General features: G+C 34.7%; 1 non-coding gene across 1 annotated transcript; it reads left to right on the top strand.

Annotated features, from left to right (window-relative positions):
• The first annotated feature begins 422 nt into the window (after positions 1-422).
• On the top strand, positions 423-529 carry LOC121227015 (small nucleolar RNA R71). Its single transcript, XR_005924702.1, has one exon. It is a non-coding gene; the product is annotated as a small nucleolar RNA R71 (small nucleolar RNA).
• Positions 530-18,904: the final 18,375 nt, after the last annotated feature.

Below are 18,904 nucleotides of genomic sequence, written 5' to 3'. Positions count from 1 at the left end.
AAGTGTTACTATACCGTTTATTTTGGGGTCTAAAGTTATTGTTACCCATATATTAGACTTGTTCCTCCTCGATGTTAGGGTTGAAGGGTTGATATTCTGTGCATGCTCCTCCTCCATTCGAATCGCACCTCATCACTGGATGTACCTGAGTAGAACCACACAAACCATCAATATTTTTATTTAAGAGTTTTACTTGGTTAGATAGCACAGTAACCGCGTCGAGGTTGAAAACACCGGCTACTTTCGTCGACTTTGTTCTTATAACTTGCTACTGATAGTTATTTAGTGGCATCTCCTCAATAAAATCGTAAGCCGCCTCAGGTGTCTTATTATTGATAGTTCCTCCAACGGCTGCATCAATCATCTGCCGAGTCGAAAGATTCAGGCCGTTATGAAACGTTTGAACCTGTAGCCAAAGCGGTAACCCATGGTGAGAGCATCTTCTCAAAAGGTCCTTATATCTCTCCCATGCATCGTAGAGTGTTTCTAAATCCATCTGCACAAAAGAAGAGATATCATTACGTAATTTGGCTGTTTTAGCTGGCGGAAAATATTTTAATAAAAACTTTTCGGTCATTTGTTCCCAAGTAGTGATTGACCCTTGTGGTAACGAGTTCAACCATTTTTTAGCCTTATTTCTTGATGAAAAGGAAAACAACCGAAGGCGAATGGCGTCATCAGAAATGCCATTAATTTTAAAGGTATTGCAAAATTCTAGGAAATTTGCCAAGTGAGCGTTGGGATCCTCGTCCTGCAAACCATCAAACTGAACAAACTGTTGTATCATTTGAATTGTGTTAGGTTTCAGTTCAAAATTATTTGTAGCAATAGCAGGTCTAACTATACTTGACTCAGTTCCTGTTAAATTAGGTTTAGTATAATCACATATAGTGCGTGGAGTAGGATTCTGATTTACTGGATCAGCAGCAATCGCAGGAGGCAGCGGATTTTCTTGGTTTTCAGCTATCTCCTTAGTTGTGGTTGAAGTATCGTTCTCTTGCTCATCCTCTGTGTATATTAGGCTTCGCCTTATTTCTTTCCGGTTTCTGCGAACTGTGTGGTCAATCTCACCATAAAAAAGTAGTGGTCTTGACGGGTTTTTTCTGGTCATAAACTAGAAAAACCTGTCAGAAGAAAATAAATGAAGAATTAGAAAAGAAAATAAGAACTTAAATTGCAATAAAAGTAAAATGGCTAAAGTAATAAAAATTGAGTGTTCCTAATATCCTAGTTCCCCGACAACGACGCCAAAAACTTGATGCGTGATATTCGTAACAGGTTTTAAAGATTTATAAATGAAACATTCTTGAGACTAACTTATTATCACGATTAAGGTAGTGTACCTATCGAACAGTAGTATGTTCAGCAAGACCGGATTGTCGAACCCAAAGGAACTACGAGTATTAGTATTTACTTTCTTTTTATTATCTAGCCTAAAAATTAAGAGGTTTGGTTATTTAAACTAATTACTAACTAAGAATGCACAGAAAGAACACTCAGGAAAATCCTTTTGGGAAAATTCGATTGATTGAGACAATACCTAAGGAAAAATCCACCTAGACTTCACTTGTTATTTGACTCTGAATCAGATGATTTATTCATTTGACTTGATCCGTAGAAATCCCTAAGTTATATTATTATCTCTCTCGAGACTAATAACGTCTAACTCTAGGTTGAATAATTGAAATCTCTTTCTAATTAACACCCTAGAATTGCATTAACTCAATCTATGGATTCTTTTATTAGGTTTCACCCTAATCCGAAAAAATCTTGTCACCCTATCTCTAGGCGCGCAATCAACTCCACTTAATTATGACAATTTTACTCTTAGACAGGGTCTATTCCTCCTCTGAACAAGAGCAGTAACTTGAATCAATATCCTGGAATATGAAAACAAGAATTAAGAACACATAATTAAGAACAAGTCAAATATTTATCATACAATTTAGATAATAATAACAATATCTGTCTTAGGTTTCATTCCCATTAGGTATTTAGGGGGTTTAGTTCATATTTGTGAAAGAAAACATCTCAAAAGCATAAAGATAGCAAAACATAAGAAAACCCAAAACTCCTGAAGGAACTTGAAGGGAGATCTCCAGTCTTGATGATGAATCCGGCTCTTGAGATGGATCAATCGGCTTTCCTTGAGTATTTCTTTGCTTCCTACTCTGTATCCCCCTTCTAAGTGCCTCCTCAAGTGTTTAAATAGGCTTTTGAATGCATAAGAGCCCTAAAAATTGGCCTTTTCTGAATAGGACTAAACTTGGGCTCGGCAAGGACACGCCCGTGTGTAATTACTCCAACCCGTGGTCAAGGCTGTTAAATAGGCACAGGCGAGTGGTCTACCCTTGTAAGTCATGCTTCGATCCTGCAAAACTGACACGGCCGTGTGACACGCCCGTGTGAGGAAGTCCAGGTCGTGTTTTTTTCCCATGTGGGTCCATTTCTCCGTTTTCGGCCCGTTTCTCGCTCTTTTTACTCTCCTATGCTCACCTAAGTATAAAACATGAAATTAAAGGATTAGGAGCATCGAATTCACCAAATCTAAGGAGAAATCATCTGTAAATGCACTAAGCATGGGATAAAAATATGTATAAATTACGGTTTATCAGTCTTTTTTAGTAAACACGGATTACACTGCATTGAGGGTCAATGAAACAGTAAAATTGTTAAATCATAAATTATTTATTCGTATGTTATATATGATATTTATTTATAAAGTGTGATATGTTTTAACACTTCATTACCCAATTTATTATCATTATCTTACTACCTATTTCGTGTTAAATTGATGATTGATATTAATTGATGATATTATCATTATTCTTACAATTTTGGATTCATTATCTTACTACCTACTTCATTAGGCTTGGATTCAGCATTTAAGAATTTTGATTGAGTGTTTTATATTATGTAATTTGTTATGCCTAATAATTTAAATATAATATTGTATTATATATATGTTAAAATTAGTTTCTTTGGTTTTATATTGAAAATTCATTTTTTTCCAATTTAACCTGTTTTTTAAAAAATATTTATCTATAATTTAAATATATTATATTTATTTGTTAAAATTTTGGTACGGAATTTTAGTATTCAAATTTAAATATTTTTCATTAAAATTTATTATATAATCAAAATTGTATAAATATTTAAAATTTGAAAAAAAAAATTTAGAAATTGTAAATTTTAAAAAACGAAAAAAATACTTAAAATTTGTATAAGTTAAAAATGTATATTTCAATTAAAATATATATTAAGTTATACTTAATTGAGATATTAATTTTTTATTTTACCATAATTTATAATTTTTTAGATATTTGTATTAAAAATTTACCATACAGGATGAATACCTGGTATTGAGGTCGCAGATCCATTTTCCCAAGTATCGTGTAGACGAGCATGTCATGCTTTACTTACACTTGGTAGGATTTGGGGATGAGCGGATGTGCATTGAATCGTGTACACATCGTCAATATATTGTTCAACATTCACATTGAGTGTTGCACATGCTGCAACCATATGTGCACACGGATACTGAAGTGTCCGGAACCTTTCGCACTTGCACAGCCTGTTTTGGAGATCAACTCCGTAGGACCTTGGTGAGATCCTCGTGTGATGTATGATGCACTCTATCACTCGGAAAGTTTCCAAGTTCTAGGAATATAGTTTTGCATTCATTGACCTCACCCTCCAAGTATTGACTTCCATGGCATTCTTGACATCTTTGACGTACACGTGTCTGGCCTCCCTCTGTTTTGTTTATTTCAACCCCATTTTTGGCATCAAGGTTTCCAACCTATAAATGTAGCTGAGAAAACTCAAGAAATTGGCAAATGACTTGTACGCTTCAATACAGAGTTAATCGGCTTAACAAAACCGCTTTAACGAGGTTAGTCGTTATATGACCATATTGGTACCCATTATCAAACCATTAAGCCCATTGCCACTGCTCCATGCTTCCCAACCATTTTCTGAAAGAAGGACCAGCCCCCACTATATCAGTCTTCAACCTCGCATGCCTATGCCTAAATCGGTGTGGTTCCAGCTCGTACCCTTCATATGTATTCCGATAAAACATGTTACCGTTCCTTTTAGTAAATAGACTCAAAATGTGTACAAATACAAGTTTAAATATGATATTTTTACCCATGTTCACGATTTGTTTGTGCCAGCCTTTGTTCTTATACTCCTTGTTGAAGTTGACAAAGATGTGGCGAATGTAGTAGACAAACATCCAAGGAACCTCAGAATGCCAAATCATAACAAGAAGACCCTTGGATCTATTAGAGACAATGCAAATGTTGTCTTGCCTGACAACTTGCCTTCGCAAGTTCCTAAGGAAAAAATCCTACGATTCGAAGTTCTTTGACTCTACGATGGCAAAGGCAGTTGGTAGTACATTTCGGTTACTACCTTGTGCAACTGCAATCATTAGTATCTGCGTGTATTTTCTGTAAAGCCATGTTCCATTAACTTGCACCAATGGTTTGTAATGGGAGAAGGCCCTAACACATGGATTGAACATCTAGAACAAACGATGAAAGAAATCTTCTCACCGATTCAAGTTCCCCATTCAGGCCTTTGTAAGGCAACATCTGCACGTCCACGATAGTACCTGGCATGTACTCTAGCATCACTAAAATCCACCATTGAAGGTCATTGTATGACTCATCTCATTTGTCGTACAACTGCTCTATGGCCATTTGTTTCGCCCACCATGCTTTCCTATACAACACTCTATACTGGAACAAGGCTTGCATGTTTGCAATTAGGACTAATACATGAATGGTTGGTAGATCTTTCACTAGTGGCTTGATGTATTTGTAGATACTTTTGGCATCCAATTTTTGGTGGTCTTGCGTTATACGTGCAATAGTGCATGTATGGTGCCTTTCTAATTTTCCTATTTGCCACTACTGAGTCCTTTGTATAGATACAACTCGAACCCGCCAACAGCACCCTTCATCAACCCTCCAAAATTCCTCAACATATAATTTTGGTTTAGGTTTTGTAACCTTGTAATCAATTAAAAACTTCATGTTGTACTAATTGATGGCAAAAACGTAGTTCGCCTTGTTCTCGAACCATTGCCTAACAAAAAATTCTACCAACTGAAAATTTAACGCCAATTTGTAAGCAAGGGCTATATTGGTGTACTCGAGGAACTTGGGTACATGCGTTCCATCTGGATCGACGCTCAATATGTGAGCCCCAGGATCATTCCTTAAAATAATGTCACGACTCGGGTTCCCAAAAGAAGGGGCGTAAACATCTTTAACCTCTACTAACAAGCTAATTTTATGTGTTTAATGTATTTATTTATGGTCAAATTTTGAATAGAATGTTACTAAACTTCTGATTTCTTGTTTTAATTTTGTCAGGACGCAATTGGAATACCGAAGTTCAAATAAACAAGCAAATTGGGAAAAATTGGAACGAGAAGCAATAAATGGGTCAAATTGAAAAGTTTCAGAATTAAGGACTGATTAATTATTAGATTGTGAACTTGTCAAACTCCATGAATAGAAAAAAAAATCTGATTTTAGTTAATCATTAGGTATAATCTTATGAAGAATCATGCTAAATTTTACATATGAAAAATGTATAAATACCTTGAAATGGTGGCTTGGAAAAAGCACACTAAAATAAAATTAAAAGCAATTCTTTTCTTTTTCATGCATCAATAGTTATTTAAGTTTACTGCCAATTTTTTTCTAGTTTTTTATTTTTGGTTCAATTGCCTTTCAAGTCTTTTCTCATTTTCACCTATCACCATTACGTTCAAATCCACTTTTAAGTCCCAATTGAGTATGATTAATTTCATGCTCAACTAAACCCATTTAGTTAAGCAAATTGGGCTAATTGGAATGAGAAGCAATAAAAGGGGCCAAATTGAAAAGTTGCATAATTAAAGGCTGATTAAAAATCAGATTGTGAATTTGTCAAACTCTATGAATAGAAAACAAATGTGATTTTGTTGGTTATTAGGCGTAACCTTAGGAGGAATCATGCTAAATTTGATATATGAAAATGGTATAAATACCTTGTAATGGTGGCTTGGAAAAAACACACTATAATAGAATTAAAAGCAATTTTTTTCTTTTTCACGCATCTGTAGATATTCGAGTTTACTGCCAATTTTTTTCTAGTTCCTTATTTTTTGTTCAATTACCTTTTAAGTTCTTTCTCATTTTCACCCATCATCATTACATTCAAATCCACTTTTAAACCCCAATCAAGTATGATTAATTTCATGTTCAACTAAACGACATTTGGCCAAGCAAATTGGGCTAAATTGGAACAGGAAGCAATAAAATGGACCAAATTGAAAATTTTCATAATTAGTGGCTGATTAAAAATCAGATTGTGAATTTGTCAAACTCTATGAATAGAAAAAAATCTAATTTTAGTTGATTATTAGGCATAATCTTAGGAGGAATCATGCTCAATATGTCATATGGAAAGTCTATCAATACCTTGTAATGGTGGCTTCAAAAAAACATACTATAATAGAATTAAAAATAACTTTTTTCTCTTTCATGCATCAGTAGCTATTCAGGTTTATTGTCATTTTTTACCATTTTCTTACTTTTTGTCCAATTGCTTTTTAAGTCTTTTCTCTTTTTCACTTATCACCTTTACTTCCAAATTCACTTTTAAACCCCAATCGAGTATGATTAATTTCATTCTCAACTAAATCGCATTTAGCCAAGCAAATTTGGCTAACTTGGAATGGGAAGAAATAAAACAGCCAAATTGAAAAGTTGCAAAATTAGTGGTTGATTAAAAATCCGATTGTGAATTTGTTAAACTCTATGAATAGAAAAAAAATCTTATTTTAATTGGTTGTTAGGCATAATCTTAGGAGGAATCATGCTAAATTTGGTATATAAAAAGTGTTAGAATTAAGTGACCCCAAATTCTTATTTAAATAAAATACGATGGAAAATAAAATAAAAGTAAAATCCATATAGAACTAGACTTCTTTTATTTTATTTTAGAATGAGGTTTTTTAAACCTTATTAAACTTTATCTATTTTATATTGATTAGGATAAGGTGTTTCAATCCTACTAGAATATGGCTTTACAAGCCTATAAATAGACATAGTCTATTCCTCTTGTATTGATTCAATTTTTCGACATAGTGAATTTTCTTCTCCTCTGCTCGTGGTTTTTTCCCGAAAGGGTTTCCACGTAAAATTTGTGTTTTTTATTTTTATTTTATTTTATTTTATTTTTCTCAAATTGGTATCCGAGCTTCCGGGTTATTCATCTCGATCACGGTAATGGCGTCTTTGAAGTATGAAATTCCGCTGTTGGATTGCAACACCAGATTTGCATTGTGGCAGATTAAGATGCAAGCAGTTCTTGCGCAGATGGATCTGGAGGATGCCCTGCTAGGGATAGATAAGATGCCTTCGACATTAACAGATAAAGAGAAGAAGCCTAAGGATCGAAAGGCGTTAACACAATTACATCTTCATTTGTCCAATGAAATTTTGCAGGATGTGATGAAAGAGAAGATTGCCGCTGCATTATGGAAGAGGCTAGAACAAATATGTATGTCGAAAACTCTAACAAGCAAGTTGCATATGAAGCAGCGTCTTTATGCTCATCGTTTGGAGGAAGGTGCGTCTGTACACGAACACTTAATAGTGTTTAAAGAAATTCTCTCAAACTTGGAGGCCATGGAGGTTCAGTATGATAAGGAAGATCTAGGGTTGATTCTACTTTGTTCGTTGCCCCTGTCTTATTCAACCTTTAGAGACACGATTTTATATAGCCGCGAGTCTCTCACAGTTGATGAGGTTGATGATTCTTTAACCTCGTATGATAAGATGAAACATCTTGTGGTTAAACCCGACTCTCAGGGAGAGGGTCTCATTGTTCGTGGGAGACAAGATCGGAATGCTGATGATGATCGTGGTAGGACACAGGAAATGAATCCTCGTGGTAAATCTAAAGGTAGATCGAAGTCTTCAAACAGAGGTAAAACTTGTAACTTCTGCAAGAAGAAAGGGCACATTAAATCTGAGTGCTATAAGCTACAAAATAAGATTAAAAGGGAGGCTATGAATCAAAAGGGAAAACAACCAGAAAATTCCGGTGAAACTGATGTTGTAGAAGATTACAGCGATGGTGAACTTCTAGTTGCTTCTATCAATGATTCTAAAGTAATCAAGGAATGGATACTTGATTCAGGCTGCACCTTCCACATGAGTCCCAATAGGGATTGGTTTACAACTTATGAAACAGTGTCTGAAGGTGTTGTTTTGATGGGAAATAATGCTTCGTGTAAAATCGCAGGTGTTGGAACAGTTAAAGTTAAGATGTTTGATGGAGTTGTCAGAACACTTAGTGAGGTACGACATGTTCCAGAATTGAAGAGAAATTTAATTTCGTTGAGTACTCTTGATTCAAAAGGGTACAGATATACAGCTGAAAGTGGGATTTAAATATTTCCAAAGGTTCCCTTGTTGTGATGAAAGGGCAAAGAAAAACTTCCAAGTTATATGTTTTGTAGGGTTCTACTGTTACTGGTGATACAGCTGTCACTTCCTCTTCCTTTTCAGATAATGATATTACTAAACTTTGGCATATGCGCCTAGGGCATATGAGTGAGAATGGTATGGTAGAATTGAGTAAAAGAGGACTTCTTGATGGGCAAGGAATTTGCAAACTAAATTTCTGTGAGCATTGTGTTTTTGGGAAGCAAAAGAGAGTTCGATTCACTAGAGGAATCCATAACACGAAGGGAATATTGGAGTATATTCATTCTGGTCTGTGGGGGCCATCCAGAGTGCCTTCGAGAGGTGGAGCTAATTATATGCTAACCTTTATTGATGATTTTTCCAGAAAAGTTTGGGCGTTCTTCTTGAAGCAGAAAAGCGATGTGTTTTTCGCATTTAAATCTTGGAAAATTATGATTGAAAGATAGACGGGAAAACAGGTAAAATACCTCCGCACAGACAATGGCTTAGAGTTCTGTTCTGATGAGTTTAATAGATTGTGCAAGTCAGAAGGGATCATGAGACACTTGACAGTTCGTCATACTCCACAGCAAAATGGTGTTGCAGAACGAATGAACAGAACGATCATAGAGAAGGTTTCATGTATGTAGTCAAATGCCAACTTATCAAAGTCATTTTGGGTAGAAGCAGCCTCCACTGCATGTTTTTTAATCAACCGATCTCCATTTGTTGCCATTGAGAAAAAGACTCCACAAGAGGTATGGTCTGGTAATCCTACTAATTATTCTGATTTAAAGATTTTTGGGTGTCCTGCGTATGCTCATGTTGATAATGGAAAATTGGAACCGAGATCCATTAAATGCGTTTTTCTTGGTTATAAAACTGGTGTAAAAGGGTATAAGTTATGGTGTCCTGAAAATAGAAAAGTTGTGATTAGCAGAGATGTTGTTTTTGATGAAACTGCTATGCTACCTAACTTATCTCTTAAAGACTCTTCCAATAAAGAAAATCAAAAGCAGGTGGAGCATCAGATTAATACAGAGTCACTCCTCAAGCTAGAACAAAAGTTGAGAATAGAGTTGCTTCTTCACCATAATACTCTATCGCCAAAAATAGAACTAGAAGAGAAATTAAACCTCCAAAGAAGTATACCGAGGCTGATCTAGTTGCTTATGCTTTAAATGTGGCTGAAGATATAGATGCGAATCAAGAGCCATCTAATTATTCTAAGGTAGTTAGCTGTGAAGACTCAGAAAAGTGGATGTTTGCTATGCAAGAAGAGATCGAATCACTCCACAAAAACAGAACATGGGACCTTGTGAAATTTCCTAAAGGTAAAAAGGTTGTTCGTTGTAAATGGGTGTTTAAAAGGAAAGAAGGGACTCTAGGAGTTGAAGAACCCAGATATAAAGCAAGGCTTGTTGCAAAGGGTTACAGTCAAATTCCAGAAGTGGACTTCACAAATGTGTTCTCTCCAGTTGTTAAGCATAGTTTGATTCGAGCTTTGCTTGGTATTGTGGCCATGCATGATTTGGAGCTTGAGCAGTTAGATGTAAAAACTGCATTTCTGCATGGAAAACTTGAAGAGGATATTTACATGCAACAACTAGAGGGTTTTATAGTCTCAGAAAAAGAGGACTATGTTTGCTTGCTGAAAAAGTCCCTTTACGGTTTGAAACAGTCACCAAAACAGTGGTACAAGAGGTTTGATTCCTTTATTACTTCTCATGATTTCAAAAGAAGTAGTTTTGACAGTTGTGTTTACTTTAAGAAAAATAGTGATGGTTCTTTTGTGTATCTACTTCTTTATGTTTATGACATGTTGATAGCAGCAAAAGATAAAGGAGAGATAAGAAATGTCAAAACCCAACTAAGTAAAGAATTTGAGATGAAAGATTTAGGACCAGCAAAGAAGATACTTGGAATGAAGATTCTCAGAGATAGAAAAACAAGTAAATTGTACCTAAGTCAGAAAGGGTACATTGAGAAAGTTCTTTGCAGGTTCAATATGCAGGGTGCTAAGCCTGTTAATACTCCTTTAGCAGCCCATTTCAGACTTTCATCAGTTTTGTCTCCACAATCAGATGATGAGATTGAGTACATGTCACATGTTTCATACTCTAGTGTAGTGGGATCTCTCATGTATGCTATAGTTTGTTCACATCTAGATTTATCATATGCAGTCAGTGCAGTTAGCAGATACATGGCGAATCCCGGTAAAGAACACTGGAAAGCAGTTCAGTGGATTCTAAGATACTTACGAGGTACTACTGATGTTTGCTTACAGTTTGCAAGAACTAAAGATGGAGTCATAGGGTATGTTGATGCTGATTTCGCTGGAGACCTTGATAAAAGAAGATCTCTCACAGGTTATGTCTTTACAATCGGAGGTTGTGCAATCAGTTGGAAAGCCACTTTACAGTCTACAGTCGCTTTGTCTACCACTAAAGCTGAGTACATGGCGATTACTGAGGCTTGTAAAGAAGCTATTTGGTTGAAGGGACTCTTTAGTGAACTCAATGAAGACCTTCAAATCAACACAGTATTTTGTGACAGTCAGAGTGCCATCTTTCTTACAAAAGATCAAATGTTTCATGAGAGAACAAAACACATTGATGTTCGGTATCATTTTGCTTGTGATATTATTGCTCGTGGTGATATTGTTGTGAGCAAAATTAGTACTCATGAAAATCCTGCAGATATGATGACTAAGTCACTTCCTATAACCAAGTTTGAGCATTGCTTAGACTTGGTTGGTGTTCATCGTTGAAGTTAAACCCTTAAGAGGTTTTATGGAAGAGGTGGAGAACTTGTTTATTGAAAGTTCGCGATGAAGAACATGTTCATTGAGAATTTGTGTCAAGGTGGAGATTGTTAGAATTAAGTGACCCAAATTCTTATTTAAATAAAATACGATGGAAAATAAAATAAAAGTAAAATCCATATAGAACTAGACTTCTTTTATTTTATTTTAGAATAAGGTTTTTTTAAACCTTATTAAACTTCATCTATTTTATATTGATTAAGATAAGGTCTTTCAATCCTACTAGAATATGGCTTTACAAGCCTATAAATAGACATAGTCTATTCCTCTTGTATTGATTCAATTTTTCGACATAGTGAATTTTCTTCTCCTCTATTCGTGGTTTTTTCCCGAAAGGGTTTCCACATAAAATTTGTGTGTTCTTTATTTTTATTTTATTTTATTTTATTTTTCTCAAAAAGTGTATAAATACCTTGTAATGATGGCTTCGAAAAAACACATTGGAATAGTTAAAAAGAATTGTTATCTCTTTCACACATCAGTAGCTATTCAAGTTTACTGCCATTTTTTCCATTTTCTTATTTTTGGTTCAATTGCTTTTTAAGTCCTTTATCCTTTTCACTTATCACCATTACGTTCAAATCCACTTTTAAACCCCAATTGAGTATGATTAGTTTCATGCTCAACTAAACCCCATTTAGCCAAGAAAATTGGGCTAAATTGGAACGGGGAGCAATAAAAAGGGCAAAATTGAAAAGTTGTAGAATAAGTGGTTGATTAAAAATTACATTGTGAAATTTTCAAACTCCATGAATAGAAAAAAAATCTGATTTTAGTTGGCTGTTAAGCATAATCTTAGGAGGAAAGTGCTAATTTTGACAGATGAAAAGTGTATAAATACCTTGTAATGATGACTTGGAAAAAACACATTGGAATAGAATGAAAAACAATTCTTTTCTCTTTAATGCATCAGTAGCTATTCAAGTTTACTGCCATTTCTTTCCATTTCCTTATTTTTGGTTCAATTGCTTTTTACGTCCTTTCTCCTTTTCACCTATTACCATTACGTTCAAATCCAATTTTAAATCCCTATCGAGCATGATTAATTTCATGCTCAACTAAACCCCATTTAGCTAAGCAAATTGGGCTAAATTGAAACGGGAAGCAATAAAATGAGCTAAATTGAAAGGTTGCTTAACTAGTGGCTGATTAAAAATCAGATTGTGAATTTTTCAAACTCCATGAATAGAAAAAAGATCTGATTTTTGTTGGTTGTTAGGCATAATCTTATAAGTAATCATGCTAAATTTGGCATATGAAAAATTTGTAAATACCTTTTAATGGTGTTTTGGAAAAAACACACTGAAATAGAATTAAAAACAATTTTTTTCTCTTTCATGCATTAGTAGCTATTCAAGTTTACTGCCATTTTCTCCCATTTCCTTATTTTTGGTTCAATTGTTTTTTAAGTCCTTTCTCCTTTTCCTTTTTCACTTATCACCAGTACATTTAAATCCACTTTTAAACCACAATCGAGTATAATTAATTTCATGCTCAACTAAACCTCATTTAGCCAAGCAAGTTGGGCTAAATTGGAACGGGAAGCAATAAAAGGGGCAAAATTGAAAAGTTGCAGAATTAGTGGTTGATTAAAAATCAAATTGTGAATTTGTCAAACTCTGTGAATAAAAAAAATCTGATTTTAGTTGGTTTTTAGGCATATAATCTTAGGAAGAATCATGCTAAATTTGACATATTAAAAGTGTATAAATACTGTCGAAACCTTTTTGGAAATTGACTTGTTGTTTTAAAATGAAAATGGAGCCCCTACCAATCCTTTTTATTAGGTGTGATCAGATCACCTTAAAAATTAATCATTTTAATAAAAAGGTTAAATTTACAAAAATGATAATTTTTGGTCTACAAATCCAAGAAGTGGGTTCGGGAGTCGGTTACGTATGAGGAAGGATTAGCACCTTCATAACGCCCAAAATTGGTACGTAGTTGATTACCTGATGTCTTAGCGTCAAAAATTGAGAATTCGAAGAGAATTTAAAATACGATCCCCTCTTTCCATGATGTTATTTGATTCAAATATCGCTAACTAAATTAAATTTTATAGAAGAGGCCTTCTTATTTCAAGTTAATCGAGAAGAAAATATCATGCCCCGTAAGTTAGGGCACGATGTCTCAAATCCTTGAAAACAAGAATAATCGCCATTTGATTATTACCTAAGTCTTACGTGTCTTGAATTTTAAAAGGATGTTCGATTATCTCGATTCAAGGAGAAAGTTGTATCCCGTAAGTTAGGGCACGATTTCTTTAATCCTCTAATTAAAGAACATCGTCTTGGTTCTAATTATTTTCTATTCGTCGGGTAAAAACAAATATAACATTAAATGTAATGTGAAATTAATTTATTTGGGCATAGTACAAATACGAACAAATATTTAAGCATGTTTCATACTATAGTTGATAACATGTTAAATTTGCATTTTTTTTTGTGTTTAAATTGGTTAATTCTTGAATTGATCCCTGTTGAATTAGTAATTTTATGTTTTAATCTTGTCAGGGATGCAATTGGGATGCTATGAGTTAAAATTGAGCAGATAAGGACCAATTTACTACACAATCAATAAGGTGGGGCCGAATATAAATATGGCTTTAAGGTAACTTGGAAGACACATTTGACACTTGATTTCATTTGGATTAAGTAAGAATTATTTTATTACCTTTCTAAGTTCATGCGTCAATAGCTATTGCAATTCCATTTCATTTCCTTGTTGTTTGCAAAATTTGTTTAATTGCTTTCCAAGTCCCCTCCTTTCCCAATTTCCATCACTTTCATTCAAATCTACTACATAGCCAACCAAAGCATGAATAATTTCATGCTTTACTAAATACCAATTTAGTTTTAGGCTGGTATTCTTTCCGGTAAAAAAATCGTGAGATACGTATTCGTACTAAAAATCCTTCCAATTGGTATTCATTATTTTCCCTAAGTATCGGGATTGACAACTCATCCCTTGAAGTTAACTCAATTTCAAATAAATAAGCGCATTGGGTTGGATTCGTGTTTGGGGACAGTTGGGGAAATGAGTCGGCTTGCTGTATTCGGATCTCTGAGAACAAATCAAAGGGAGAAGTGATCGGGTTTAAACGATCCGCGCAGTTGAGGCTGTTAATCTGAGTTGAGTTCTTTAGAGCGCAAGGTTGCTGGAATCTTGAATCGGGAACGCATGTATCTCGATTAGATAGTCGGTCAGGGTTGGTTTGCAGGTCGTATCAGGACCAGCTACGAGAGAAGGAATTGGCGGTTAGGATATTCTTAACTGCTATAACCAGCTTATTGTTTGGAGGAGAAAATTAATTTTTGAAGAATAGTAATGGAAAAAAATAGAACAAAATAAGTACGTGGTTAAAAACAGAACTATAATATAGCAAAATAATAATGAGAATAAAATAATAGTTGTAGCACCCCAAACCCGGCCCAGACGTTATGACCGGATCCGACATGCCACATCGAAGCGTTCAAAACATTTTATATTGTTGATCCAGAAAAACTTACTTAGTGTTTTAAAAGATAATTTCATTATAGGTTAAAGTGAATGGAAACTGTGCACCAGGTAGGAAACCAGAAAAGAGGTGGGGAGTCCATTGGACTGCTTAAGTACCAAGCTCCCTTCGGATCCAATCCTAGACATGCATACCGCCATTGCCACACCTTAACGTCATGGATATTTCTAGGAAACCGATTTGATTAAGTCATTTTTAGGAATAGTGATTAATTTTGGAAAATACTTTCATTGCGGAAGCTTTGCTTGTTGTCGTGTTATTTTGAAATCAATTGTTGTTTTTGAAAACGCGCCCTAAAGCTATCCAATTTCAACAGTTAAAATAAGTAATACCTATCTTAGTAATACATATTAAAACCATCAAAAATAATTAAGCGGCCTTATTACATTTAAAAACCCAAAACTTCAAACGTAAATAAAAGGATGTCCAGTTCACCAGAAGAAAATCAAACTTTCAGAACGGGTGGCCACTCTGAATTCCCTCACAGCTCCAAGCCCACTATGGTTGGGGATTACCTGCGTGGATGAAAATAAAAGGGGTGAGTTTGGGGAAACGCAGTGTGTAAAATAACCCAACCATAGTCTAAATCAGCTCAACCCACAGAAACAGAATAAGTTGGCCTTAGCCCAGAGCAGAAATTCAGAATAAAGCCCATAGGCCCATAACAGAACAGAACAGATATTACATGTTTATGCAGAAACCCAACCCAGATTCATCCATAACACCCCCGTACCAGCCTTACACCATGTGGGGAGACTACTCGACCCACCCAACTGCTACACACCACAGAAATCGCAGCGAGGCTGCCAGATATTGTGACGAAGTCACCAGATACAGATATTGTGGCAGAGCCACCAAAACAAATATATGTGGCAGAGCCACCAGATCAGATAATTGTGGCATAGTGGACAGATATATGTGACAGAGCCACCAGATCAGATAATTGTGGCATAGCCACCAGGACGCTTCCTCCATAGTATAACCCAAGTCCCCATGCAACAGATATATAATCATGGCATACATCATACAGAATCAGATCGTCATGCTTTTCAGTCAAAAGTAACCCTAGGGGTATAATGGTAATTTTGCATACATAGGGGTATTCAAGTAATTTAACTATTCTTAAGGTTTTCATACATAACATAGCCATTTACGTACGATCAGAAACACTTACCATGTTTTCTTACCAATTTGGGCCCGTTGGCCCATTATCCCGTTTTTGGCCCATTAAGCCCAAAAATATCGAAATGCACAGAATCGCGCACTCTGCAGTCTTATCACTTTAATTTACCATATACATCAAACTATTAATCTCATGAGCATTCACACACTCGCAAGATCTCAAAATACCGGCTTTTCGGCATTTCGGCTTTTCGGCTTGTGCCAATCTAGTCTATAATAGGGTGTTAGTTACACACCTATTTGCGACGATATGCTGACGAGATCCACACACGAACCGCCTACAATTGGATTACTAACACGTTAATCTAACTATTCAAATACGAACTACGTATTAACCCCTTACAATATTCGGCCAACCACACCTACAGATCAGAGTAAGCTTATAAGAAATCAATAAGCAACTCATTAACAAATTTTTTGTCAGTGTTTACCACATAATCATAATTTCACTGCAATCTGTCTTCCTGAGCAACAGTCACTAAATCATTTATAATTGGAGCTACGAAACTCCAAATCAAGTGCCGTTAATTTTACCTGAAAATAGACTCATATATCTTCTATCCATAAAATTTTCAGAATTTTTGGTTTAGCCAATGAATACCAGATTTTTCTTAAAGTTTCCCATGTTTCACTGTTTGACTAATCTGACCACTCTTCATTATGAATCAAATTTCTCATTGTACAGAATTCAAAATATGTTCTCGTTTATTCCATTTGAAACTAGACTCATTAAGCTTTAATTACATAATTTATTCAGCTTCTAACTCATCTCCCACAATTTATGGTGATTTTCTAAATTCACGTTATTGCTGCTGTCCCAAGCAGATTTATTACCAAATCACTCTTTCACACCTAACTTGCATGCTTGTTATTTAAACATGTATATCACCAATCAATCATCACATATCTATGATTTTACTTAAGTATAATCTCCATTTCATCATTTTAAAGCACAACATGTTAGCCGATTTTTCCCCTTAGCATCTAAGGCACATGCATGCTCATTTGTTTGGCTCAACTTCACCTATCTTCCATTTTTCATCAAAAGAACATGAAACAAGAACCATTTCCTTCATTTTAATTCAAGACTAAATGCTCACAACACAACTAAAAACCAAAATATGCTTCAAGAGTTAAGGTAGAATCAAGAAGAACTCATGAACATCAAGATAGAAGCAAACTACCATGAACTTACCTTCAATTTTCTTCCCCAAGTGACCGAACATTCAAGAGCTTTCTCCTCTCCTTTCTCTTCTCTAACTTTCGGCTATGATGAACAAAGATGGACAAAACTTTGTTCTTTTCACCCCTTTTTCTTTTAATAAAATTTCATATTTCATCCATTTAATTCTTTAATACAAAAGACATGAAATGCCCATCATGGAACATTTACCTAAATCATTATCATGGAACATTTACCTAACCCATTATCATGGAATATTTACCTAATCCATTATCATGGAACATTTACCTAACCCATTATCAATTTGTACCATGAATTATGGATATCAAGTGCTCATAATGTCTACAACAACATGATGGCTGGCCACTTCATGTAAAATGGGAGGTTTGTCATGCAAATCCTCCTATTTTGCACTCCTATTTATTTGGCCACTTCAATTTAGCCTATAGCATTTTCAAACATTTTCACATAGGTTCTATTTCATAATTTCACCCCCTTTTTCTTATGGAACAAAAATTAACTAAAATTGTCGGGTTCTATCTTAAGCTTGGGCCTTCTAGAGGCCCACTAACATAATTAAACCTATGCCAACATTCACAGAATTCCCAAAAATTGGGGCGTTACAATAGTATTCATGTAAATAAATAATAATACATCTATAATAGTAATAATAATATTAATCAATTATGGTAACAATAAATAATTATGATATGATTAATACCGTATTTAATGAAAATGAAATTATATAAATAATAAAAAATGTAAATTAAAGGGGGAAAAATGTAAATGACATAAATTAGAAATATTGAAAAAATAAAAAATAAAAAAATAAAGAAGGAAGGGCTGAATTAAATAAATGAAGGACTAAATTAAGATTTAAACAAAATTTAAAGCATGAATTGCAAAAAATAAAATAAAATAAAGAAAGGGGAAATAAAAAACTAAATTGAAAATATAACCCAATTTAAAGCCTAAATTATAAGAAAACAGAACATAAAGGATTAAATTAAAATGGGAAGAAACGTATAAGGACTCAAAAGGAAATTATTCCAACCTTATTTCATTCCCTTAGGCCAATAGTAGGTTAAGGGACTGACTTGTAAAGAAATTAAAATTAAAACAAATAAAAAAGAAATAGGATGAAAATAAAAAAAAAGGAGGGGAAAAGCAGAAGGACCAAAATGAAAATTAGACCCTCTCATTGAAAACACGTGGATCTTGAATGGATTCAGATAGGGTCATTTGGTCGTGTCAAAATGACGCCGTTTTGGGGCTTCTAAAGCTAGGCCAAAACGACGTCGTTTCATTAAGTTTGTAATAGTTAAAAAAAATTCTTCCTTTCTTTTTTTTTTCTCAAAACTCCTCCTTTATTCGGTCACAGGCCGTTCACAACTTCATTGCGCCCATTGGTCATCAGCGATAGTGTCCATTGTCTCCTGTGGCCGGAGATAAAAAAAAACTTTTCGAGTCCCCTTTTTGCGTGGAACCCAGATTTAGGGTTTAAATCCTCAAAACCTCAGTCAAAGCTCAACAAAAGGACTGAAAACCTTTCTGTTTCTACCCTTTCGACGAGGCTCTTAATGGAACCCTAATGGGTTTAGAGGCTCTTTAGGTCGGAGAAAGCCTCCAACGACGGTGGAAGACAAGGCGTCACAAGGAAAAGATTAAACCTTTTTTTATGTCTTCTTCAAAAAATAAAATAAAAATAAAACAAATTATCT

This window comes from Gossypium hirsutum, chromosome A03 (genome assembly GCF_007990345.1).
Source record: "Gossypium hirsutum isolate 1008001.06 chromosome A03, Gossypium_hirsutum_v2.1, whole genome shotgun sequence".
Lineage (NCBI taxonomy): Eukaryota > Viridiplantae > Streptophyta > Magnoliopsida > Malvales > Malvaceae > Gossypium > Gossypium hirsutum.
Note: the sequence above shows the minus strand (reverse complement) of the source record. Positions and strands in the feature narration are given on the sequence as shown.